The 26,783-nt window shown below is 43.7% G+C and overlaps 1 long non-coding RNA gene across 1 annotated transcript in view; it reads right to left on the bottom strand.

Annotated features, from left to right (window-relative positions):
- LOC112395789 (uncharacterized) overlaps positions 1 to 26,783 on the bottom strand; it is an 82,722-nt gene that overhangs the window by 17,775 nt on the left and 38,164 nt on the right. Inside the window, exon 2 of the long non-coding RNA XR_003002449.1 lies at positions 2,290 to 2,377. This is a non-coding gene — a long non-coding RNA (uncharacterized LOC112395789). The remainder of the gene's footprint in view (positions 1 to 2,289; positions 2,378 to 26,783) is intronic.

Below are 26,783 nucleotides of genomic sequence, written 5' to 3'. Positions count from 1 at the left end.
GAGAAACTTGCCTCTTCGGAGAGTTGTTTTTCTCCCTATATGATTTTTTTTCAGCTAGAGCAGGCTTTTAAATAGTTTCAAAACTAAAGTTACTGTTGTTGTTCATTAAGACAAATAGTGCATCACCTAGAAACTGGTCCAAAAACTTTATCTTTTTTATATTATACCCACCATTCAATTAATTTTCATTTAACTTTAAAAATTATATTAGCTGCACTAAAGCTGTGTAACAAACCATTGCAAAAGTCAGCTGCTTAGAGCTTTTGCATTTGTACTTTTTCATTCCTCATGAGACCGCCAACCACCTGGAGCAGCCCTGTGTTGGGCTGTGAGTCAGCTGAGGTTGGCTTTAGTCTTTGATTCAAGTTCAGTTCTCTTCTACTTGTCTCCACATTCTCTTTGGACCAGCAGCTATGCAGGGCACATCCTTCTCATGACGGACCCCAGCAGCGCAAGAGACCAAGCCAAACCACACAAGCACCTTCAAGATCATTGGTCACATCAAGTTCACTAAAATTCCATTGGCCAAAGCAAGTGGTCAAGCCCAAGGACTATGGGGCTAAGAGATATACCCTCCCCACTCAACACGCTGGGCGATCAGTTGCCAGAAATGAGGGCAAGGACGCATCTAGCACAAAAGATTGAATTAACAGTTACTACTGCAATGGAAACACGAACTATCTTTTCCCTTACCCCTTTTCTCTAAAGCATTGCCTGCTTGGTGTAGATCCAACATTAGCAAATGCTTATTGGATAAATGCAAACATTAGAGGGAAACGCCATCACAGATTTTATTCCCTCCAGTGTTTCTTTTTTCCCCATTTGGTTTCCTTATTTCAAAAATACCCTCGTGCATTTTCAAGCTTCACCCTAACTTTGGTCCTACAACCTTGAGGAAAAGAATAGTTTACTTATAAATAGTATTATTTCCACTTAACACCTGAATTACATTCAAGGTCAGATTCCAAGCGGCTGGTTTCTGCTTTTCAAATCCATAATGCCCTTTTACTTTTTAATATTAGGACAAGTCTATCAAAAGGCTTCAGTGATCTTAGCTGACTCTCAGCTCTCATCTTAGGAAACCAAGCCACTTAGGTGAATGTTGCTAGATGGGCTCTCAAGACCTAAGAACACTATGAAATGTACGTGAAACTAACAGGTCCAGTAGCCGCTCTCCAGCACCAAAGATTCTCATCATCCACATAGGGAAAACAGCAGGAGTAGCAGAGAGGCTTAGCCTCTATAAAGCAATTGCACGGCACTCTCCTCACGAACTACCTAGTCCCTCCCTTGTGGAAAAGAAGACAGATCCAGGGAAAGACAGAAAATCTTCATCCACTATTGTTCTAAATGGCTTATTATATCCGAATGGTACGTCTGTATTATATTAGCCGCCTTCACCTCTTGTCCTATCAACATCACACCATGGCAGTGTTTGCATTTGCTTATCAGGTGCAGAGGAGATGATTGCTTCTGACTTGTTTGAGTGCAGAGGGGAGCTAAGACAGAGAGTTGGGGCCGCCACCACTGCTGTGGGAAGGACGTGTCACTCATCAGCTCTCCTGCAATCAAGTGTCCCGACAGTTCCCCGAAAGGATACCCAGCAATACGGGCCACACTGCGAGACGTCTCGGTCCCGAATACAACTCAACACAATTAAGCAGTGATTACTGTGAGTGTTTCGTCTTGTTACTCATATTCCCAATATATGGCATTCATTTGTCCTGGAATCCTAGAAAGCTCGGGAAAGAATGGGAGGTTGGAAGCGGGGGCAAAAAGAGAGAGAATACTTAGACACAACTTTAACAGCTCATGAGACAAAACCCAGCAGGGTCCAGCCTTTGCCAGTGTGAAGCCATTGAACACTGGTCATTGGGTCACCTAATGCCCTTCCTCTGGAGCCCATTCTCTCCCTCCAGGTCACAAGGTTTTCCAACTCAGCCTCTTTTTCTCTATCTTGGCCTCAAACAGGTATCCAAACCTTTGGCCTGAAAAGATTAGTGGCCAGAGAAGTTAACTGTAATGCTGTGTGCACACACACGCAGGTGGGGCAAGGCACCTGGTGAAGGATCAGGTGAGGAAAACGGATCTTGGTTCCACACGTGTGGAATAAAGAGAGGTTTGCTCTGGAAATAAGATGACATGTAATCTGACCTCCATAAACGTTTGTGCCAATCTGTGATGCACTCTGGCTTGCAGGGGCTTTGGTCACGTTTTACAACCATTTCTTTGAAATAGCCTTCGGTGGTGCAGCCGTTGCCGCAACTTCCATGGCAACCCACGACTGACCTTTCCTGCCCTGGTGATGGCTCGTGTTCCCTTCACAGCAAGCCTCGCCACTCCATCTTCATTTGTTACCAGAGAGAATGCATTTCGCCTGCAGAAGAGTAAAATCCATTAGGGAAAGGTGGATTTGCGCATTGTGAGGACATTTTAAACTGTGACTAAAAAACATCTAACTGGGAAATTATGAAACCCACGTGGCCTAACAAAGTGTAATGATGGCCTCTGAACACTCTCTGATGGTCATCTCAAAGGAAAGATAAGTCCAAAGCCACGAAACATCGATAACAGTGAAGGAAAGCACCGGAAGGCAAGCCTTGCATCGGGGAAAGCACCGGAAGGCAAGCCTTGCATCGGGGAAAGCACCGGAAGGCAAGCCTTGCATCGGGGATGTCGCGATGTGTGTTTGCGCCACAGAAACAATTGCGCGGGAGTGCTTGTCTGAAAAAGACCAAATTTCTTTATTTTCTACAATTAAATTAACTTCATGGTGAGCTCCCTTTTTTCTGAAACGCTGTGAATTACAATTCGACTTCGACCATTCTTGCCCTTCTCTGCCCTGGGAAAATTTTTAAGTTCTGTGATCTGACTCAGCACCAAGGCATGAGACAGTCATCACCTGTGCATGTGGTCCCACCCGCCCTGCCTCGCTGGTGCCTCCAGGCCTGTGGTCCTGCTTGGAGCTAAGCCTACAGTCTCTCAGTATGTGTTTGTCATATATCTCTGATGGATGCATTTTAAATAATGTCTCCTGACCCCCCACTGAGATATTAGCTCGCTTTCTTTTTCATTTGCTCTACATCACCCCCTTGCTCTTTCCCCTAATTTTTATCATATTATAAGTTTCAGTTCTACTGCTGATTACTCTATAGCTTAAAAGTACTTAAATCTCTGTTTGTGCATCTCTCAACTTTATTACCTCTGGATTCTCTATTTTATAAAATAAGGAACTTGATACCTCTATGGTTTCTTTTGGCTTCCCCTCCTTCTTTTTTCCACCAAATATATATATATATATATTTAATATATATAATTAAAGTGTAAAGATGAGTAACTGAACATATAGAATAGCATGTAGACCTAAAGAGACATTTCTCCAAAGAATAAATACAGATGGCCAATAGGCACATGAAAAGACGCTCAACATCACTAATTATTAGAGAAAAGCAGATCAAAACTACGATGAGGTACCACCTCGCACTGGTCAGAATGGCTAGCATCAAAAACTCTATAAATAAAAAAATGCTGGAGAGGGTGTGGAGAAAAGGGAACCCTCCTACACTGTTGGTGGGAATGTTAAGTTGGTGCAGCCACTATGGAGAACGGTATGGAGGGTCCTCAGAAAACTAAAAATAGAGCTACCATAGGATCCAGCAATCCTGCTCCTGAGAAAACTCTAATTCGAAAGGATACACGCACCCCTGTGTTCGTAGCAGCACTCTTCACAATAGCCAAGACATGGAAACAACCTAAATGTCCATCGACAGCTGAATGGATAAAGGAGATGTGGTATAAATAAATAAGTATATATATGTATTTCATTCTACAGAGAATGAAATGTAATTTGTGCTATTAAAAGAGTGCCACACAAAATAAACGGTTCCAAGAATCTAGATCAAGTAAATTTTCTTTTCTTTCTCTCATGACTGCCCCAAATCTGGTCACATTTAAGTTTGCTTCACCGAGGGTGTGACTTCCTTAGAAAGCTGTATAGTTTTCCTGGAGTTTCTAAGTACAGAGCACATGATGTCACACGTCTATAAATTACCAACTTCTTAACCCTCCTCCTTGCTTCACTCCTCAACCCCCTCGGAGCCCTGGGTCTTCAAACTCCAGTGTGGATTCCACGTCCTCCAGGACCACCGGCCCCCTGAATCCTGGGAAGTCACCCTCCTGCACTGAGCTGGAGTCACTATTATGTGAATTACTTGCATTTCACTGGAACGCATTCTTGGTAATTTTTTGTGTGTCCAGGAGGAGGGCACAAGAAAAATTTTTCTGAGACTTTCTGTGACTTGAAATGCACTTATTTTGCCTCATCACTTGCCATTTTGACTGGTGAAAAATTTTGTATCTTAAATCATCTCCCTCCAGCTTAAAAGTATTTGTCTATTGTTTTCTCACTACAGTGCTGGCGATGAGAAGTCTAATACTAATACGTCATATTCCCATTCTTTGTGGAAGAACTGTTGCTGCTTGGTTTTGTTCTCTCTGAAGTTTTAGAAATTTTCCCTTATACCTGGTTGCTTACATTTTAATGAGGCTATGTCTCGCTATTGGATTTTTTCCATTCATATTGGTTAGTATTCATGGACCCTTTCAACGGAAGGATTCAATCTTTTTTTTAACTCGGGGAAATCTTGCTCTGTCTTTTCTTATTTCCCCTCCTCTGTTTTTTCTCATCTCTCTTTTGTGATAGATCCCATACTTTGCTTCTTCCAGGCTTCATCTACTTCTCTATCACACCCTGGTCCACCTCACTGCCTTCTGGCTCTATGCTTGGGAATGTTCCGTAACATTTTCTTTCACCCCTTGCACTGAACTGCTCATCTCAGCGATCATCTTCTTAAAGTATAAGAGCTTTACGCTTCTTCACAGGGCGTTCTTTGTGTTGAATGCAATATTGCCTCAAAGCAAATTTAGGCAATGAAAGCATTAAAACTATTTTTCCCATAGTATCCGTCAAGAGATCCATTTCCTCTGCAGTTAATTTTTCTCTTTAAGTAAAATAACATCACCACAAAGAAACCAAGATAAACAAATGTGCGGTGATCCTTGGTTATCTATTCGCCTGTATGAACAAATGATTTGATTAGTTAGCACCGGTAACTGCGGTGGGTTTCACCTGCAGCTGATTCCTGCCTTAAAGAGAGAGTGACAGCGAGCTTTCTGTGTTACATGAACACTTCTGTATCATTTATTTCATATACAGGTGTAAGGGCTCCACTTCAGGGCATCAGGCAGTCAGGGAAACCTTACTTTTAATGACAAAATGAGGAGAGTTTGCAGAGAGATACCAACACCGATCCCAGGAGCCCCAAGGACCAGGAGCGCGTTCAGCAGCATTAGCAACTATGTCACTGGTTTGTGCTTGGGTCTAAATGCTTGTATCACGGCATCAACAGGTTCAAGGCAGACCAATGGCACAGCTGCTCTGCAGGTAGAAGTTCAACACTTCAATGTGAATTGCCTCCCCACCCACTCACCTGTACACACCTGCTGATTCCTTGCTTGGAGCCTTTCTGGAGTCCTACCAGTGAGATCAGCTTCCTCCTTGTCTGTAATTTCCCCTCAGCTGATTCACACTGAAGGTTCCTCTGCTTTGTTTACCTGTCAGCGTTGTCCCAGCTTCTTCCCACCCTTCAGAAATTCTCCCCAAATCTCTGATCTACTGATGGGGCTCTCACAAGAAATTCCTTTTGTATTTCCTTATAATAACTTGAATGGGATTTGAACAGGGAAGAGAGATAAACATCTGAACTCAGTGGCCATCTTGAATGGGAAACACTAAAGAATATTTTTATCTTCAAGAACTTCTGACCCAAAATGCAAATTTATCTTGGAGTCACAACCCCTTGTGGCTCTTTCCTGCTGGCAACTTAATTAATACCTGAGCCGGTAATGAAAGGGACACAGGACAGGACCCTTTTTAGGGGTTGGGAACTGAGAGGACAAAGGAAGTCAGTGGTGTTTGGAGAAAAAGAAAGTCAAAGAAGACCCTAAGACCAGGTTCAATACAGAAGACTAGGAAGTGCATCAGTTTGGGGCAAGATGGAATTTAAACAGAAATTCAGGTCATAGAACTCATCTGTGTGACATCTCCTTTTCTGACCTCTTATGTATGAAATGGACAGGATGTGATAATAGAATGAGATTATGAATGTCAAATGTTTTTAAAAGCAACAATAGAGTTGTAGATGTTTCACAAAGTCCATTTTGTTGTCTGTCCCTTTAATTAAAATGATAAAGTTTCTGTCTCATTGGAAAACCACAGAAGATGTCACTCAGAAAAAAATCTTAGCCCTTTCAAAAGATTTAGGATTAAGTATAGAATAATTGGGTTAAGCAAACCGCTTAAATGAATGAGCTGTTCTATGATATGGTTCATAGCACAGAGAAGAATAGCATTGCATACAGTAAGACAACTAAAATAACTGCCTTGGGCTTCCCTGGTGGCACAGTGGTTGAGGGTCCGCCTGCCGATGCAGGGAACACGGGTTTGTGCCCCGGTCCAGGAAGATCCCACATGCCGCAGAGCGGCTGGGCCCGTGAACCATGGCCGCTGAGCCTGTGCGTCCGGAGCCTGTGCTCCGCAACGGGAGAGACCACAACAGTGAGAGGCCCGTGTACCGCAAAAAAAAAAAAACCAAAATAACTGCCTTCATTATGATCCTACACATCTGGGAAGAAAAGGCAAACAGAAGCTAATAGGTGTGTGGAAAGGGATTTCATTCCTTATTCCCACTCTGTTCTTAGCAAGGAGGCAGAAATTCAAATCCTTACTGTGAAAACCCATTTTGAGTCCAGCCCTTGGTTTATTTTTACATCCCATTCTCCGATTTGGATTTTCGATTGCCTTATGTAAAAATTCGAAGCTGTTCCTCCTTTTGATGTTTGATGGGGTTTTCTTTTTACTCTCTGGATGATGTCATATTATACTTTTTATTAGTCTGAAATCAATAATTCTTACTCTGTGTCCATAAAGGTAACACTCATTTCGTTAAGTTTTCCTCTGCTTAGGTCTCCTGATATAATTATCCTTCAGACTTCTCCTTTACTAGTTGATTCTTGGATAAATGTTAAGTTATTTTCTGTGTCTATTTTGAAGCCTCGCAGCTATTTCTTGGTAGCAAGTTCTTTACTCCACCCAACTCCACTTATCAAGCACCTCCTAGGATCAGACATGGTGCCAGGGGCTTTGCATATATTATTATTCATCCTCACACCAAATCCAGCAGGTGTCATCACCCTTGCTTAGCAGATGTGGAGCGTGTGACCCAAGAAGTTAGGCAACTCGCCTGGGATCCTACAGCTGCCAATGGTAGGGCCAGGATTCAAATCCAGTTTGTCCGACTTCAGGGTTCTCACTCTTCCTGCCTTTTTGGAGAATTGCTCCAGCACACGGCACTGTCCAATGGATGCTTCACCACCACAAGATCGTCACTTCATCCAAGAGCGTCTTCATAACTTACCAAGCCATGGGTTAGTCTTTCACACCCATTTTAGCTCTAAAATTTGATACACATTCCTCTTGGTTTAGCACCGGTGTAGAAATGCTTCACAGGGGAATGCTCTCCAATAACCATTCTGTCTTAGGACTAGAAAACTGTAATTTTCATTCTCAACTTCCTTCACTCTCAACTCATATCGTTCTTTTCAGATGTCAGAAAATCATTATCAAGTCTCACATTAAAAAAAAATTTCTAGAAAGTTATATGGAACCATTTCTTAAAGAGGACAAAACTCTTTTCTTTTTCAATTTTGCTAACAACACTTAACCTAAGATCTACCCACTTGATAGGTTTTTAGGTGCGCAATATGGTATTGTTATTTATAGGCAAAATGTGGCCTGTAAGCAGGTCTCTAGAACTTATTCATCTTGCATAACTGAAGTTTTGTACCTGTTAATTAGCAATACCTCATTTCCCCCTTTCCTCAGCCCCTGGCAACCACCCTTCTATTCTTCAATTCTATGAGTTTGACTCTTTTAGATATCTCATATAAGCGGAATCATGCAGTATTTGCCCTTCTGTGACTAGCTTATTTCTCTTAGCATAATGTCCTAAGGTTCTTCTATGACCCTTCTATTTTGTTAAGGCTGAATAATATTCCATTGTATGTATATATCACTTTTTATCCATTCACCCGTCAATGGACATTTAGGTTGTTTCCACATCTTGGCTATTGTGAATAGTGCTGCAACGTAGTTGGGAGTTCAATTTGATAGACTGGAAACAAAAACAGATCACAGAAATATATTTGAGCCCACACATTTTGATATAACAGGAAGGGGGATATATCTTATATAAACCAATATTTTTTAAAACTTTAACTCACATGTAGTATTCCAAGTATTTAAACACAGAGAAGCTAAGATGTCTACCAACTGATCAAAATAGAATAGTATCTCCAAGGATACTAGAGAGGGAGAGAGATGTCAGAAGCTGTCTACCAAAGATCTACATGTTGGAAGGATGTATTTGCAGTTTCTCTATATTCTACTTGGAGGCTTATTTACTGATGGCAAATGCCCTCCCTCTAGGGGCTGTTAGCACAATAAACTGGCATATGTTGAGACTGGCCAAGTGAGAAATGTTATCAGCACTCGCATACTTCATTTTAAATCTCTTTGGTGTATGAAGACACTATAATGAACTTCGCTTAATAAACAATGTATTAGGCTGAAGTTAGAAGTGTCAAAACACACGGTTTCCTAAGGGGTCATGAGGAGCAACCTCCTGGACGTATTCACATTTTCAATGAATATCATTCTTCCTGCAGTTGACAAATTAACCCTTAGATCTGATTGAATGGTTTACATATTTATACAAACCATGGAAGAGGCAGAATCTCACAAACACTGCCCTGCTTTGTAGCTGAGATTTGGAGTGAACATAATAAGAAAGATGAAAGCCAGTTTCCAAGATGACAGCACAGTCCCTGCACAGATGCTTCTTGTTTCTGCTGAGCTGGAGGGTGAGGGGTGAATCAGTGCCCCTGGCACTGCCAGGGGAGAAGGCACTGGTGGTGGACCGCTCACGGGACTGGGAACCAGTCAGGAAGCATTAGGAGGAGATTGGAATGAGGGTGGCCCTTCCTCCTTCTCAAGGCTGTGGTCCCCCTGCAGCTCTCCCCATTAGAGATACTTCCCAGTTACAGGCATGGATGAAAACTATCGCCTGCCGTACCAGTAAACAAAGGCTGGTGCAGCCATCAAGCCCTCGGCCACTGCAGCCACAGCCAACGGTGAACCCTGAAGGGATGGATCCAGGATGGAGAAAAGCAGGATCCTGGCCTTAGACAGCTGAGGTGCACATCAAAGGAATGATTTTAGTGAGCCCAGACTCTTGTATCTTCCCATACATAGAAAAGCGCAAAGAAAACCAAAAAAGTGTTAAAGTCATTAATTTGAGATGTCTGGTTTTCTTTAATTAACAGTAATATTTTGATGTTCCAACTACCTGGTTTTTGTTGCAAAAATTCCCATACATCCTGGCTCTTCCATTACCTCTTTGGAGCAATCCCTCAGGGCTAGGTGAGAGGCTGTGTCCCAGGCTTAAGTCCTTGGTTTTGTCCACCAAATAAAATAGTTCTCAACTTTTAGGTTGTGCATATTTTTTCAGTCGACACTGGGAACTCACTGACAAAGCAGAAATATGACTCACAGAACCCCAGACCCAGCATCACCAAACAGAGCACAGAAGGGAGGGCTTGGAGCTGAGAGGAGATAGTTCAATAACTAGTGCAGGGAGTATATGACAGCAGGGAGAAAAAAAACAATGTGAAAACCAGTAGGAGGTAAATGGACTTGTTCTTTGCAGACCACATAGGTAAAAAAGCTCTGTGAAGAAACCTCTCCCTGGGGCTTCCCTGGTGGTGCAGTGCCTAAGAAGCCACCTGCCAGTGCAGGAGACATGGGTTCGAGCCCTCGTCCGAGAAGATCCCACATGCTGTGGAGCAACTAAGCCCGTGCGCCACAACTACTGAGCCTGTGCTCTGGAGCCTGTGAGCCACAACTGCTGAGCCTGCATGCCACAACTACTGAAGGCTGCGAGCCACAACTACTGAAGCCTGCATGCCACAACTACTGAGCCCGCGAACCACAACTAGTGAGCCTGGGTGCCACAACTACTGAAGCCTGCGCATCTAGAGCTCATGCTCTGCAAAAAGAGAAACCATCACAGTGAGAAGCCTGTGCATTGCAACGAAGAGTAGCCACTGCTGGCCGCAACTAGAGAAAGCCCGCGCCCAGCAACGAAGACCCAACACAGCCAAAAATAAATAAATAGATTTATTTGAAAACAAAGAAAAAGAAGAAACCTCTCCCCAAGGCAGAGGTCCTGGACCACTAGTCCTGACCTACCTCATGTATCCTGTCCCATCTCTGCATCACTGAAATTCAAGCACCAACCTGGACTTTCACAGGTGAAACCACTGACCTAGACTGCTTCACATGCCCCTCAGCTCAACTGAAATTCAGATTTCTTCCTGACCTCCCTTTTCTTAGAGGCTTTACTTTAGAAAACTTATAATTGAAAATCCTTCCTCTGCCCTTTTGAGATGTAAATATTTTCAGAAGCCTCTTACCAGTTTTACAATCCAGGAATGTCTTTCTCAAGGACCTGGGAGCCATCCCTTTGAAATGCAAATATTAGGGCAGAGGGGGCCCCTCTCCAGTCTCTGTGGAAGGATGGGAGCCTAGCTTCGTGGGTGCCAGCCTCCAAATTGTAAAATTACCTGTCAGGAAGATAGGAGGAGGTTTACTTTTCCTTGGGGAACCACTTAGCCAACACAGCTGGCCTACAATCCTCCCCAGCTCTGGAAAACTCCTCTGCTGTTTGTTTCAGTGGATCTGAGTGTCCAAACTTGGTCTGTCCTTCCTGCATTGCTAACCAATCATATGGAAATAAAGTCAATCTTCGTCTGCCCATCTCGTCCAGGGCAATGTTTCTTTAACGCCACGCTGAGAGTTTCTTAGAATGAGCAATGGTCCTTACAGTGAAATATTTTGCAGAATGTCATTTTAATCTGACTCCCAAAGTGTTCACTGAAACAAAAACGGAAGGCTTAAAATGAATTTACACTTATTATTTATAAACTTGGAAAGGTTTCTCTAGTGTCAAAATATGCCAACTCGACAGGGAAAAGTCTTGCCACTTTATCCAGAGGCTTCATAAAATCCTTGCATAGTTGTCAAACCTTTACTTTTAACTTGAGTTACCTGCTTTGCATTCATTATAGAAATAGCCAGAATCTGGCACATAAGGTAAAAGAAGAAAAGACCACTTCTGTTCAAATGAAACTCCTTTTTGCTATAGCCATAGAGATCTGGGTCTCAGGGTGTGGATTAGGAACTCAATCCGTGTATTTACATTATGTGATTACATAATATAACGTCCCAAACTTCATTTATTCTGTTAACTAACATTAAATATAGTTTTAAAGTTACCTACAATCTTCATCATTGTCTTAAGAAATGTATAAAGCCATGATGAAAATTTTCTAAAATAAAGAAGCAGCAGTGACATTCCCGAGCAGCTCCAGTGATGAGCAAAAGTGAAGGATGAATTCTGAAAGGACAGGCTCTCGTATGAAAGCAAATGGCTTTGCATTCACACAGAATCGAATAATAGAGATTCTTCCATAAAATTTATCATGCTCTTCTTTTCCAATGCCCAAGTGGTTTTTCTATTTGAACAAAACAAATTCTGAAGTCATAACAGAATAATAACCTGCAGTGCTACTCAAAACAAAACCTTATATGTAAGCATTTTAAGAAAAATTTATCCCAGATTATATTCCAAGTTAAATATATGACAATCAGAGGGGATTCCAATCCCTGAATACAAAGCCAAGGAAGCATGTCATCTTAAAGCACTTGATCCAGAGAATGGGTTCTGATATCATCTGAAAAACCTAAATGTATTGTAAGCTATGGAAAAAAAAAATACCAAGGAAAGCAACTCAGGACAGTTTTAAATCATCTATTTTTTTTTTTTTTTTTTTTTTTTGCGGTACGTGGGCCTCTCACTGCTGTGGCCTCTCCCGTTGCGGAGCACAGGCTCCGGACGCGCAGGCTCAGCGGCCATGGCTCACGGGCCCAGCCACTCCGCAGCATGTGGGATCCTCCCGGACCGGGTCACGAACCCACGTCCCCTGCATCGGCAGGCGGACTCTCAACCACTGCGCCACCAGGGAAGCCCCTAAATCATCTATCTTTTAAAAAATTTCCCCAGCTTTGTTGAGACACAATTGATAAACAACATGGTGTAAGTTTAAGGTATACTGATGTGATGATTTGATACATTAATTTATTACAGATTGATGACCAACATAGCATTAGCTAACACCTGCATCATGTCGCAAAATTACCATTTCTTTTCTGTGGTGAGAACATTTAAGGTCTACTCTCTTGGCAGCTTTCAAGTATATGACACAGTATAATTAGCTGTGATCACCACAGTGTATATTAGAACTCCCCCCACTTGCAAGTGGGAGTCTGTACCCTCTGACCAATATCGCCCTGTTCCCCCACCTTCCTGCCCCTGGTTGCCATCACGCTACTCCATTGCTGAGTTCAGCTTTTTAAGACATTCCACCTACAACTGATATCATACAGTATTTATCTCTGCCTGATTAGCCCAACACCCTCAAGGCTGGGGTAATGAAAATATTTTATAACTTGATTACGTTGGTGGTTTCAAACTGTGTACATTTTTCAAAATTCATAGAACTGAACACCTAAAAAAGGTGAATTCTACTGTAGAGAAATGGTACCTCAATCTATCTGAATTGTAAAAATGTATACTGGTCATTGTTATCAGGATATAACCTCATTCCAGAAATGCCTGTGTGTCCATTTGTGAAGAATACAATGTTTGCCCTGAGAAAAATGTTTAAGCTGTGTGTTTTCTGAGTTACCCAGATTAATAGTTCAGAGAATCTGCCTTGAAAAGGAAGACACAGAGAAAATAGAAAAGACAGTGATTGGAAAAAAGAGATCAAAGTTTTGATTAGTTTTTCCCGTGGAGGATATTTGAGTATGTTTGAATTCTGAAGCAGCCATCCTTTTATCATCTTACTGACTGAACTTGAGATAAACACTTAACCTTCTTGGGCCTTGGTTTCCTCACCTTCAAATTCTGACAACCTCTCCCTCTTTCTTCCTCACTGTTATTACAATGATCTAATTAATTGAAAAGGCACCCCCAAAAGGTACAGGAGTCATGCAAATGTAGGTTGGTAGCTGTTGTTTTTTACTGTAATTTTTTGAAAGATTTATTACTTATTTTATTTATTTTTGCCTGCGTCGGGTCTTAGCTGCAGCACGTGGGATCTTGGTTGAGGCATGCGGGATCTTTCGTTGTGGCACGTAGGCTTCTCTCTAGTTGTGGCATGTGGGTTTTCTCTTCTCTAGTTGTGGTGCGTGGGCTTAGTTGTCCCGTGGCATGTGGGATCTTAGTTCCCTGACCAGGGTTCAACCAGCATCCCCTGCATTGTAAGGTGGATTCTTTACCACTGGACCACCAGGGAGGTCCCTATTGTTGTAATTTTATTATCATGATTAATTATTGTCATTTTACATCATAAAGAAAATTCTGGGCTGAAATGTAGAGTTTCAATAATAAAGTTAAAAAAATGCAGCAACTTAATGAAAAAAAGTCTATAAACTTATTTTCTTTTCCACCCTAATCTAACTATCATACTCTTTAAAGAACTGTTATTCTGAAAAACAAACCTAAGGCAATATCTATCAGCAGAGCTCCCATCACATGTGATCCAAATGGTCATGTTTTTGGAAGAGATTCTGTTTTAATAAAGGCACTAATACCACGGTGGAAAGTGCATGGCATCTGACAAGCTAGAAAAAGAAGGATGCCAGGAGCTTTAAAAGACAGTTAGGGAGGCTGCATTTCATTGAGAAAGAAAGGCTCCCTTGTTTGTACAAAACGGGGAGAAAATAGATGAACAGCAGCCTCAGGCAAGCAGACTGGATAACACACAGCAGTCTTAGCTGCATGACCATCCCATGTCCACACACGGTCCTGACAAGTAACACACCCTGGAACTGCAGGACACAGCCACCACGTCTCTCACATACAAAGCCGTCTGTACTGGGGAGAGGCCAGCGAGTCATGGCAAAGACCCATCGGAGACTCAGAAAACCCACCTGGATATGACAACCAAATGGTATGAGTTGAGGTAAGCGTAAGTAATGTGACGCATCACATGTTGTAAAATGTCTTCCGCAAACATCCGTTGAAGGCTTTCTATGAGCCAGGAGTAGTACAGGACTGAGGTTAGTGAATATCAAAACAATACAGAAGGGGACCAGACTAGAAACTAGCTCTCTGTGCATCACGCAATATTCTTAGTATGTAGAAGGGATACCAAGACCACCCTAGGGAGCTCAGCTGACTCACAAAGTAGAAACACGATTTGGGATATTTTTATAATTGTCAGTTATGACCATTCATATCTGTAGCACTTTCACTGAACCACGACTTATATCGAACAAAATCCCACAAAGCGTAACAACTTTTTGAAGAAATATTTCATTTCTTTTTTTTTGAAGTATAGTTGATTTATGATGTCATGTTAGCTTCAAGTATACAGCACAGTGATTCAGTTACATATGTATGTGTGTGTGTGTGTATATATATATATATATATATATATATGTACACACACACACACAAGAAACACCTGTTCAAGGTTTCTTAAGCAGACTTGGCCTTTGTAAGTTACTCTCCATTGTAAACTTCCATCTCAGAGTCTAAGGAGAGTTTGAAGGTCTCTTTGCTTGCAGATGGCTAACCTAACATCACTTAGAAATAATGCAGTCCCCCACTCACATACAATTAAGCTTCCATACTCACTTGCTGCTCTCTTTTATATGAAAAATTCTACAAACTTTTCAAGAATTCTGCCTCAAAAGTTCATCTTAGTTTGACTAGCAAAATTCTATTCATTCTCAGAAATTCAGAGCTCTTGGACCATCTCTAGTTTGACGATTTAAAAGCATGGTTTTCATCACACCTATACCTTTTGGGGCCATTTGCAATTGAGCACTGAGGCCAACACACTCTCCTGTCCGTGTCGTAACACTGAATATACAAATGGACGATGACCAGGCCACCACGACAGCAGAACTCTGACTCACAGCCTCTGTGGCAACCAGCCTGGGAAGCCAAACCACAGCCTCTGCAGCCATCAGGCCAGGTGGTCTGGATTGGTGAAGGATGGCCAACCTCCCTGCTTTCTGCCCTACTTCCAACCCTGGGCCAGCAAGAGAAAGCCAAATATGCCCCCCAGACCGATAATATAAAATGCCGTGTTTCTAGTTTGCCAACTTCCAGCTCTCCTGGGCCAACAACCTCTAATCAGAGCATACCCGAAGCCTCCCCTTCTTTGTATTAGAAAACTTTTCCTCTTTCGTGCCGGCCTTTGAGTCTCAGGCAAACAGGTGACGATGGTTGACTCGCTTGCTACAGCAGTCTCTGAATGAATAGCCTCCTTTCATTCTCGTTTGGGCGTCCTTCGTTTCTTTCCACAATGTAGAAGTTCATCTTCTCCCAGTTTGATTTGTCAAGCACTGTCAACATTCTCAGAGAATGATTACCATCTAAACGGTTCTGGGAAAAGGCACATTTTCCCATTCTGTGTTAAGTACTTCTTGGTTGAGGCAAAAATAACTTAGCCTCCAGAAGAAAGTATTTTCTGGAAAAATAGCTAAGACACTGAACCAACTAGATAGCTTACTTGTTAAAACTAACAGCTGGCTCGTCAATATTCACGTCAAGAACCCCACCCTACTGGACCCACCCACACAAAGCTATCATAGACTCTGTCCAATACCGGTGCCCTCCTTGCAAGAACCCACTTAAATCCCTCAGCCCAGGCCCCAACCCCATAAATATACCCCAGCTTCCCTCTTCTGAGATACTCCCAGACTCTGTCTGTCAATGTAGCGCTCTCCCTCACTGCAGTTTTGTTTTGCTTGTTTGACGCATTTTATGGTGGTCATCCTGCAGATTTTGCCAAGATCAACCAAGACCTTCTTCCGGCCCTGGCTCTACAATCCACACTCAGAACAGCGTGTTCCTCTGAGACCCCAGAGCTGCACACACAGGGGTCTGAGCTATGATCTCTTTTTGTCAAGCTCCCAAACACCAAGTGTACTTTGTCCCCCAGGGATGAGTAGCCCTGTTTAGGAATCCTTTGATTATCTGGTCCAATTTGAAAATTCTTGTCTTTGGTTGAATCCTGTCTTTCTTTTTCTGTCCTGATCTCTGTTCTCCCGCTGTGCTTGTCACTTCCTATTTGAAATCTGTGAGAGGAAATTTATAGGGAAGAGAACAGGCCTAGGGCTGATAAGTCTGTCTTTGCTGTTGGTTCCAAGGCTGGTAGAGTCTTACAGAAAGGCTTTGATTGGGTGACTAGGGTTCTTTATACTGGTCTATACTCATTAGATGTATCGGTCTGAGGTTTTCTTTTCCTGTAATGTCTTTGTCTGGTTTTCATATCAGGGTAATCCTGGCCTCACAGAATGAGTTGGGGACTGTTCTCGCCGATTCTAAATTTTGGAGGAGTTTGTAAAGAACTGACATTAATTTCATAACGTTTTGTAGAATTTGGGGACTGTACGTTTTTGGGTGGGAAGCTTTTAATTACTAATTTAATCTGTTTATTTGTTACAGGAGAGTTTGTAAAGAACTGACATTAACTTCATAATGTTTTGTAGAATTTGGGGACTGTACGTTTTTGGGTGGGAAGCTTTTAATTACTAATTTAATCTTTTATTTGTTGCAGGTCTTTTCAGATTTTTAAAATTCTTCCAAGTTGGTTTTGGCAGTTTGTGTCTTTCTAGAATTTTTTTCCATTTCATCTAAGTTATCTAATTTATTGACATGCAATTTTCTTCCCCTATTATTCTTTTCCTTTCTCTAAGGTCTGTAGTGATGTCCCCTCTTCATTCCTGATTTTACTAGTTTGAATCGTCTCTCTTTTTTTCTCAGTTAATCTAGCTAAAGACTTGTCAGTTTTGGGGCTTCCCTGGTGGCACAGTGGTTGAGAGTCTGCCTGCCGATTGAAAAAAAAAAAAAAAAAAAAAAAAAAGATTTGTCAGTTTTGTTGATCTTTTCAAAATACCAGCTTTGCTACTGTTGATTTTCTGTTTTTCTCTATTTCATTAATCTTCACTCTGATTGTTATTATTTCCTTCCTTTTGCTTACTTGGGCTTAGTTTGCTCTCCTTCTCTACATGTCTTAAGGTGGAAACTGAGGTTATTAACGTGAGATCTTTCTTTTTCAATATAAAAATTGACAACTATAACTTTCTAAGGACTACCTTAGTACCTTGTTTGGAAATGTTGTGCCTCGTTTCCAATCATCTCAAGGTATTTTCTATTTTCCTTGGTATGTCTTCTTTGACTCATTGATTACTGAGGACTGTGTTTTATCACTTCTATAATATATATTTTATAGAATATATATATTATATATGAATTTCCTGAATTTCCTTCTGGGTTAGTACAGGGTCAGTGCAGTATATATTATATATGAATCTCCTTCTGGGTTAGTACAGGGTCAGTGCAGTATATATTATATATGAATCTCCCTCTGGGTTAGTAGAGGGTCAGTGCAGTATATATTATATATGAATCTCCTTCTGGGTTAGTACAGGGTCAGTGCAGTATATATTATATATGAATCTCCTTCTGGGTTAGTACAGGGTCAGTGCAGTATATATTATATATGAATCTCCTTCTGGGTTAGTAGAGGGTCAGTGCAGTATATATTATATATGAATCTCCTTCTGGGTTGGTACAGGGTCAGTGCAGTATATATTATATATGAATCTCCCTCTGGGTTGGTAGAGGGTCAGTGCAGTATATATTATATATGAATCTCCTTCTCGGTTAGTACAGGGTCAGTGCAGGTGCAGTAGAGTTGACCCTTGAACAGTGTGAGTCCACTTATATGTGGATACTTTTCAACAGTGCTACACGGTCCGTGGTTGGTTGAATCCACAGATGCAGAGGGACTGTGGATACAGAGGGGCAGCTGTAAGTTATACTCGGATTAACCCTCCACATTGTCCAAGGGCCAACTGTCATTTTATCTCTGGTTCTAGACGTGCCCTCTGGCAAGCAGACTTGGAGAAATACTGCAGAGGACTCACATAATAAATCCAGTCTTATCATCCATAGGCACGAGTACCCTTTGCTCACCATTCTCCTAAACAACCCTTGCGTAATCTAAAACATGGAAAATTGATTTTTCTTAAGAGGCGTCTGAGAAAGACGGCCCTCGAAACCTGATGGACACAATCTTATACTGTTAAGTAGCACGGCGGAAAAATCTTAAGGGTTCAGTCCTTGAATACACACTTGCCTTTCCCCAGACAAGACATTTTCTTTCTTTTTTTTTTTTTTTTTTTTTTTTTTTGGTACAACCCTCATATCACTCTTGTGTTTCTCTGCAGACACTGAAGGGTGGAGGTGTCCGTGAGCACTGACTCACAGACTTACGTTATTGTTTCAACGTGTGCATCACTGGGCATCCCCAGGGACCCAGCGTGTTGTGTACCGTGTATCGAAAAGGCACTGTGGCACCTCTGTTTGAAACTGTTTATTCGCATCTCATTTTGAAGAGACTGATGTAATAAATACTTGAACTTTTAAAGAAGTTGTTTGTGAACCTTCCTTTGCACTGAAATAGGAAAGTAATGCTTGGGAGTTCCCACTGATGCACAGGCTGGCTTCCGGGACTAGCATGTGATATGCGGTTACAGGTACTCTGTATTTCATAGCTAAGTGTATATAAGATACAGAGCGATATTATGCTACCTTCTGTTGTATACTAAGAAATCAGCTCCGTCTTTGTGGTCCCATCTAGGCAAATTTCATTTTTTGGTTCTCAGCCCCAGCTCATTCAGACAGCAACAAACTAGTTTCTGGTTTGGTTTTGTTTGGGAGTGGTGGCTTCTGACTATGGAGTTGTGTTGTTTCCAGAGGATTTTTCTAGCAGGATTTCAAGACAGTGCTCCCAGTTGTTGTGGATTTTCCTGTACCTAAATGGTGCTTGGTCTGAGCTGGGTGACTCTTACAAAATGATTTTCTACTAGTGATCCATTGTAATAGTTCTTAATTTATGTTATAATCATTTTCATAATAATGAAGTAATTTAGGTAGCCAACTGTAAAATACCCAGGTAATTAAATAACACTTTATTGCTTCCAATCTCTTCCTGTCAGGACAAGGGTGGCAGTAATCTTAAAATGCAAGCAGTTCTAGAAATATTTGTGAGCCTAATATGCCACTGTTTCTGCCTGTCTACATTCCTAGCTGCTTTGCCCTTAAAAAATGTGAGAAAGCCCACAATCACTGGATTTTATTTAAACCAGGTGATCTTAGAGAGCTAGAATGCAGTTAGCACAGTTTCCCGTGCCAAAGGAACAGCATTTTGACAAGATTGCTCACATCTGCAGGTCAGGCAGAAAATACAAGTGGAAGGTTATGGCCCGAATTGGCACCCTGTGCGTGAATGTCTGGTCTGTCGACCTGCCCGACTGAGGCCCTGGTGCTGTGATACTGCCGCCGGTGCTTAGCAGAAGGAACGCCATTCACAGAGAGGACGTGGCCGCAGGCTGTGGCCTTCAGAGGCTGACATGGGAACTGTCAAATGTAAGCAATCATCGGAGTATACCTATTACAGTCTTAGACAGACAATTTCTAAGAGCAAAACACTGGGTCATGACTCTGGTCTAAACTGACCTGTTAAAACTGATGATGTTGGAATAACAGGATGTAGCATCTGTAATGAAGTCCGTTGCATTAGATTCCAGAAAAGTAGTGAACTGAAGCCAGCTGCCGTGGGACAGGTTCCTCTCCATCTCATTTAGGCTCTTCACTGGAGCCAGCAAACCAGGCTTGCACCAGCTAGGGAGAAATCCCAGCCCAGGAGCATCTTTAGTGCTCACTTCCTTAGTTTTACTTAGACTTACCTGTTATTAGAAATACTCTTTTCCAGCCGTACTGACGGACATGTAGGCAGACAGGCAGTTTTGCACAGGTATAATCTACCCTGGTCCTTTCAGCACCGGCTAAGAATTTACAAAACAGTGCTGTGTACGAGCAGAGAGAAAACATATTTCTCTCAGTGGTTACACCATTTTCAGGCTAATAAGCCTTCCGGCATGGATATTAAAGTTTTCCCAAAGTGTAAAAGCGAATCAGAGAATTCTGCACTTGCTATTAGAACCCCCCTCCGGCGACAGTCTTCTCTATAGGCAGTTGAAGCTTTGTTTCGTTTCTTGCTGGGTTAGCTGATTGCGGGTTATAAGAACAATTCTTTGATGTTCCACTGTTCTCAAGGGGGTGTATACACTGCAAGCGGCTCACTGAGTTGAGACCAGCACAGAATGGGCTTTTGAAGATCTTGTGGGCGGACACACTTCTTCTTGAGAACCGTAGATTTGCTTGAGCACTGAGTGCCTGGTGGCCTTGGTGCCTGAGCTGCCCTTGGGTGGACTCTTGGTGGTCCTGCTTTTACTGCCATGGTGTTTGGGGGTTTCAGTTCCAGTTCCTTCCTCCAGACCTGGAGGATCAAAGCCACGCACTCTCGGTTCCATCTGTCCATATCTCTGGTTCCAAGCTGCTTTATGTGCAGACGGTGGGCCAGGTGCTTGCTGAGCCGGTAGCTTCTCCAGGCCCACTGAACGGGCGCTGCCGCCTTGTTCTTTCCGCGAAACAGCTCTTTCCTGCTTCTTTCTCTCTGGATTATCTGCAGCCGCAGTTCTACGGGGAGAAGGTCAGTATCCACACTGTGCCCAGAGAGGGGACCAGGTGCTGGATCAGTCTCCTTAGACAGCCGAGTGTCCTTAGACGGGGCGGATGGACCCAGCTTCCAGACTCCTGACCTCAGCACCTCTGTGCTCGGTGGCAAATCTGAGTAGGTCCCTCCTGCGAGCTCGTCCTGTGTCACTGTGTTCCTTGGCGTCTGGTGGTGGAAAGGCCCAGCACGGACGGCCTCCCCCTTGGCCCTGCCAGGCCGGCTGCGCCAGCCGGGGAGCGCCTCCCTCCTCTAAGCTCCTGGCCTCGGGTGCTGCATCCTGCCGCCGGCTGGGCTTCCAGTGGCTGTCCTGCTGTGGAAGGCTGGCAGCTGCCCAGCTGGGGTACTCTCCTTCCTCAGCAGACCCAGGCCCCCCGACACAGGAGGGCAGCTTCAAAGAGCCCTTCCGCTTGCCACACTGCCGCTCACCAACCGGACGAGACATTTTCTATTCATGGAAAATCTGTCCTGTATGGAGACCTCAAGCTGAAAATGAGTTGGAATTCTCTAAAAGCAGGTATTCATCAGAAGAAAACAGCTTCCATCCAAAACTTTCAGATCAAGGGGACATCGGCACGAAGTAGCCAAGTTCAACCAGGATCCACTGAACGAGATGCAGATAATTTGAACCACACAATCTCGTGCTTTGATTTTAATGCTTTTGTTTTTCTTTTCTCTTGATTTGCTGTAAGGTTCTGAATCGTTAGGAGATGCTTTTTGTCTATTAACTATTGTAAGGTCCTTATCATTAATATATCATTTTGCATCCTTTGCTTCTCCTTGGTACGAACCCAATTTGGAAAGAAAATTTATTAATAATGTAGTCAAAATATATAATCAAACAAACCATGTGGTTTGTATTCACTTTTCTTTCTGTGTCACCAGCTTCCTTTGCTACTACTTTCTTTTAATAAGTCAGTTGGGTTCTTTGGTAATTGGATTCAAACACTAAGCACTTTTGAGATTGCCAGCAACACAACAGGATGGCCAGCCCGAGATCTAAAATCCTCTATCCTACGGTACATAGAAAAAGAGTTTTCTGTCTCCACAGAATCAGCATTCAAGTGCCTGTCACAGGCAATGCCTTTGTGACTGAACTTTGGAAAAATGAAAGCCTGTAAAAGAGCGAGGGAACAGTTGCTGTCTGTTTGGAAGATGGCTCATTTTCCCAGATCTTAGGTAAAGGGCGTTACTCAGGTTCTACCCTGAGCTCCTTTGCTTCACTTCTATCTGATGACCTCTATTCTCAAAATCCACCACCTGGCAAGAACCACACTTGATGGGTGGCTTTAAAACTTTGCCATCCTGTAACATGGTAACTTGGCCTCAGATATGTTTTGGCTGAAACATATCATCAGATTGTCCCTAATGAAAGGTTTGGACTTGGAGCACAGAAGCCTATTGGCTATGACCTGTAATTTATATAAGAGCCTCTTTTCTCGGTACACTGCTTCCTGCCTTCAGGATCATCCTCTCTCAAGAGGAATTCGGTGAAAATGAACACATTGTTTAGATATGGGCTGGCCTATCAAGGTGGAACACATCCTGCCTTATGGGGAGGATATTGTGCTTACACATCGGCAGATCTCTTGCATTTTTATTTTTTGCGGTACGCGGGCCTCTCACTGGTGTGGCCTCTCCCGTTGCGGAGCACAGGCTCCGGACACGCAGGCTCAGCGGCCATGGCTCACAGGCCCAGCCGCTCCGCGGCACGTGGGATCCTCCCGGACCGGGGCACGAACCCGCATCCCCTGCATCGGCAGGCGGACTCTCAAAACCACTGCGCCACCAGGGAAGCCCTATGAATCTTTTTTTAAAGTAACTGTCCCAGAAAATGTTCCCACCAGCAATGAGTATGACAAGTTCTTGGCCCAAATCCTTATCACCATTTAATAGTACCAACTTCCTTAATTTTGGCAATCTGATCAATAATGAAATGGAATATGTCTTCATATATTTATTGGCCATTTTTCCCCTTAACAGTAAAATGTCCATTCATGTCTTTTGTCCGATTTTTATCTTTTTCTTTTTGTTTTATAAAATGTTTTAGTATATTCTGATAATAATACTTTATGTGTGTTCCAAATATCTTCTCAGTTTGTGTGGGTTTTTTTCCTTTTTATAATGCTTTTTCATGAATAGAAATCGTTAATGTTAAAATAATTAAATTTATCATTCCTTTAATTCATGGTGAGCATTTCTGGGTTTTGTTTCAAACAAACAAACAAACAAACAAACTTTACCCTAATCAAGGTCAAAAAGATATTTTGTACTTTTTCTTTTCAAAAATTTTAAACAGTGCCACATTAAATCCTTAGTCGATTTATATGTGATGGGTGGAGACAGGGACCAGACGGGAATCAGAACTCCACTGCGCACTGGGCACCCACAGGGGAGCCTCAATACCGCCTCTTTCAGAGGTGAAGTGTGAATCAGACTTGTCTTAAAGCCACAAACAAACCTAAGGGGGGAACTCCTGACAAGAGCTGATGAGCTCCTGCCTGATCCTCCCAGGTGGGAGCTGTGTGACCACGCAGCTCTGCTTTGATCAAAGATGGCATGATTCAAGCCTGAAGGAACGTCACCACCCCCAAATCTTCTCCCCTCTGAGCTGCACCTGCAATTTGACATCCTACAAAACCAACCTATCAAAGCATCACCAAATAAAGCTGTGTGTGTGAGACACTGCCACCTTGTGGAAATATGGAGCAATGCAAGGTGAGCTGTTAAGGGCCCGCACTGTTTCCCAATGCGTCCTGAATGACACAGCAGGTCACAGCATGAGATGTCACCTTTCTGGGACAGATGGTGCAGAAATAGCACACCTCAGAGCAGGAGAGGAAGGAGGATGAATGTATCCCAGCCTCCTGGCTTACTCCCGTCTTCTGTTTGCAATTGGTCAACAGCCACCTAGTGGGGAGTTAACTCCTCCGGCATATACCCTCCTTGTCTTACCCGGCCCCTTCTGAGCCACTCAAGATACAGAAGTGACAAGAGGAGGCATAAATGCTGGGCGCGCAGTTGGCTGGGGACAGTTGAGGGGAAGGTGACTGGTCAGCTCCCTGCAGCAGAAGCTGCAGTGTGGGTCCAAAGGGAATCTGCTGGCAGCTGAATGTAGAAAGTCGCTGTGTGTCCAGGAAGCAGACCAGAGAGTCTAAGAGGTCATGTTAAATGCATCAGGTACATTTATTTATGATGTGGTGTTGGGGGGTGGGTGGAAAGGTAAATTTCAAAAAGAAATTTATAAAATGATCATCGCAGTCTCGGTATGCATCTTTCTTTCCACGCTTTTTCCAGCACATGGAAACTGTTCACAGTGATATGCATGGGGAGTGAGGGATTTCACGCTGTAACATTTTTCATTAAAAAAAAGGAATGCCCCCTTTCCTAACTTTTTAAAAGTTGAATGTCTATGAAGTAAAAAGTGACTGTGATCTAGTTTTCAGGTGCTGGGTACTGAGTCCTAACAAATACAGGATATGCCTTGATTTTTGCCAAAGAAACATTTACCCATGACCTCCTAGAATGGTCAGCTCTGCAGCTGGAAATCAAAACGTGTGACTCACTGCTCTCCAGCCTGCGGTAGGACAGCAGTCACTGCCCCCAATTATGCAATGTCCCTCCTCAAGAAATCCCATCTCCTTAAAATCAAAGATTCCACAAGCTCCCCTACACAAGCACACTACTCACTGGGATCCCTCATCTGCAGAAGGGGCCAGGTCTGGATGTTGGGCAGAACATCTCTAAATTAAAGCATACACAACTCGTCAAGAAAGGGCTAGTAATAATTTTACAGAAAGTCAAAATGACCAAGGGCAGGTCTTCGGTTTTTTCAGAAATACTGTTGGAAAACAGTACCTGGATCATAAAAAGATCTTGGGAGAGAATAAGGATGGACTCTCTGGGGGCAAACTATGGACCCCTGGGTCCCTGAAAGAGCAGAGGAAACCAGAGCCCTCATCATGGATTACATCGGTGGCCTTTGGCCAGGGTAACGTGGACTCAGTGTGTGTGTGTGTTGGGAGGGCTGGGACTAAGAGAATGCCCTCTTTCAAGGTGACCACTTTATTTAAGCTAGGATTCAGGGTGCTTCCTCCGGTCTATGTGTCTCAGGGGCCAGACCCCCTGGGCAGCCCCTTAGGCCTGGTCAGTGGGTGCTGGCGATAAGCCAGGGCACCCTGGGTCCTCTCCGCGCTTGCGTGCTCCCCTCCCCTCCAACAGTTCACATGTGAGGAAACTCAGCTTCCAAAGGCGATGTTTCTAACCCAAGGTTATCCAATTACCAAGTGGAGGGTGGGTGTTCAGACCCAATTCTGATTGCAGTGGGCAGTGGTGCCCCTACTGGCCAATGACTGAGTCAGACCCAGGCAAGTGGGGTGGGTGCTCGGAGACTGGGGCAGACGTGCGATGGACCCAGAGAAAAGGAGGTGAGATTCAGCTAGGAAGAGCGGGGAGGGGTACTGCTGATGGAGGACGGGGTGGCCCAGGGCTGGTAGGAGGCACCACGCAGGCACAGGAGACAGTGGGTTAGTTCAGACACAGCGTAATTTTTGTGCAGAGCAAGGTAAGGCTGGGAAAGCTCTGGGTCAGAACTTGTCAGATGTTGAATGTCAGCTTGAGTTTTATATTTTGAAGCAGGTTTCAATGCACGTGTTAGTCACGGTTTCTATTTTCTTACAGTACGTTGTGCGGAAAACCCCCAAGAGCATGGCTGTGTCGTCCGTATGCCTCTCAGCTGCCCTAACTTGGATCGCCTTTAACTTCCTCTGCTTCCCTCTCAAGGCCCAGGATCCCCGATGGCTGATCTAATGCCCTCATCATCACAGAGGCTTAATTCAATGTCCTCAGCTTGCAGAGTCTGCATGGTGTTCTAAGACGGCCGCCCGAGTGCCAGCTCCGAGCCTGCCCAGAGTCTGGAGAAGTAGGAGGGGTCCCTGCATTGTCCTCACTGTACCGAGAAGAAATCCGAACCCACCCTATGTCACTGTCATGCATAACAGGGAAGAGAGGAAAGAAAACTGTTCTGATTGAGAGACGATTAGATCGGACGTTTTGGAGACAGTGCTGTGAGTGCATTTTCGGAGAGAGTTCTGTTTTGATGTTTTCAAAGCCTTCCTTGAAGCCGGTCAAGACACAGAGCTATTTTCATCCTGAATGTAAAGCAACAATAGGCCCTCACGCTCCGTGAAGAGACAATTACTAGAAAGTGACCCAACGTTGTCCTTCTGTCTGCGGGCGAGCGTCCTCTGCCCTGGGAAGGGTACATGCTCTCAGGGAGGAGAGGCACGTGGTTTGGGGACGTGGTTGGGATAACGAACAGGTAAGTCGGAGGAAACACCCATGGCGCTGGTGTCTGGTCTCTGCAAAGCCTGGATCTTCTACAAACCTGGGGATATGTGTCCTCAACAGGTGGCCCTGGAAGGAGACACATAAGACTTGCTCTGCCAACATCAGGAACTGGACCCAGAGACAAAAGCAGAAGGTTGCGGCCAGGTCGCAGCTCCTAGGCAGGACCAGGAAGAGAGGACCGGGGTAGCTAGCTCCGCCCAGCTGTCCAACTGAGACTGCAAGGTTTGGGCGTGCTCTTAGAAAGGATGCCCAAATAATTTATGGGAGGCACTTCTGAAAGCAAAAGGGGATGCTATGAATAATTACCCCAGAACCAAACCTGTCCAGGGCCAATCTGGACACGAGTCACCCTACTGCTAGACTGTGTCCCATCTCCTCCGCCCAGCAAGCACAGGCCACCACAATCCGACTGCACACTCCTGTCCTCAGTCTGGTCACCTTGTGGCCTCAGGCCGGGCACCTGCTGGTCCTGCTAACTAACCGCAGCCAGCTCTCCTATCCTGCCAAACACACGCACATGCGTGTGTCCAGGTACACGTGCACACAGGCGCATGCACGCTCCCGCACACACGTGCACGCCCTCACTCGGCTGTGTG

This window comes from Neophocaena asiaeorientalis, unplaced genomic scaffold (genome assembly GCF_003031525.2).
Source record: "Neophocaena asiaeorientalis asiaeorientalis breed wild unplaced genomic scaffold, Neophocaena_asiaeorientalis_V1.1 scaffold145, whole genome shotgun sequence".
In the NCBI taxonomy this organism is placed as follows: Eukaryota; Metazoa; Chordata; class Mammalia; order Artiodactyla; family Phocoenidae; genus Neophocaena; species Neophocaena asiaeorientalis.
Note: the sequence above shows the minus strand (reverse complement) of the source record. Positions and strands in the feature narration are given on the sequence as shown.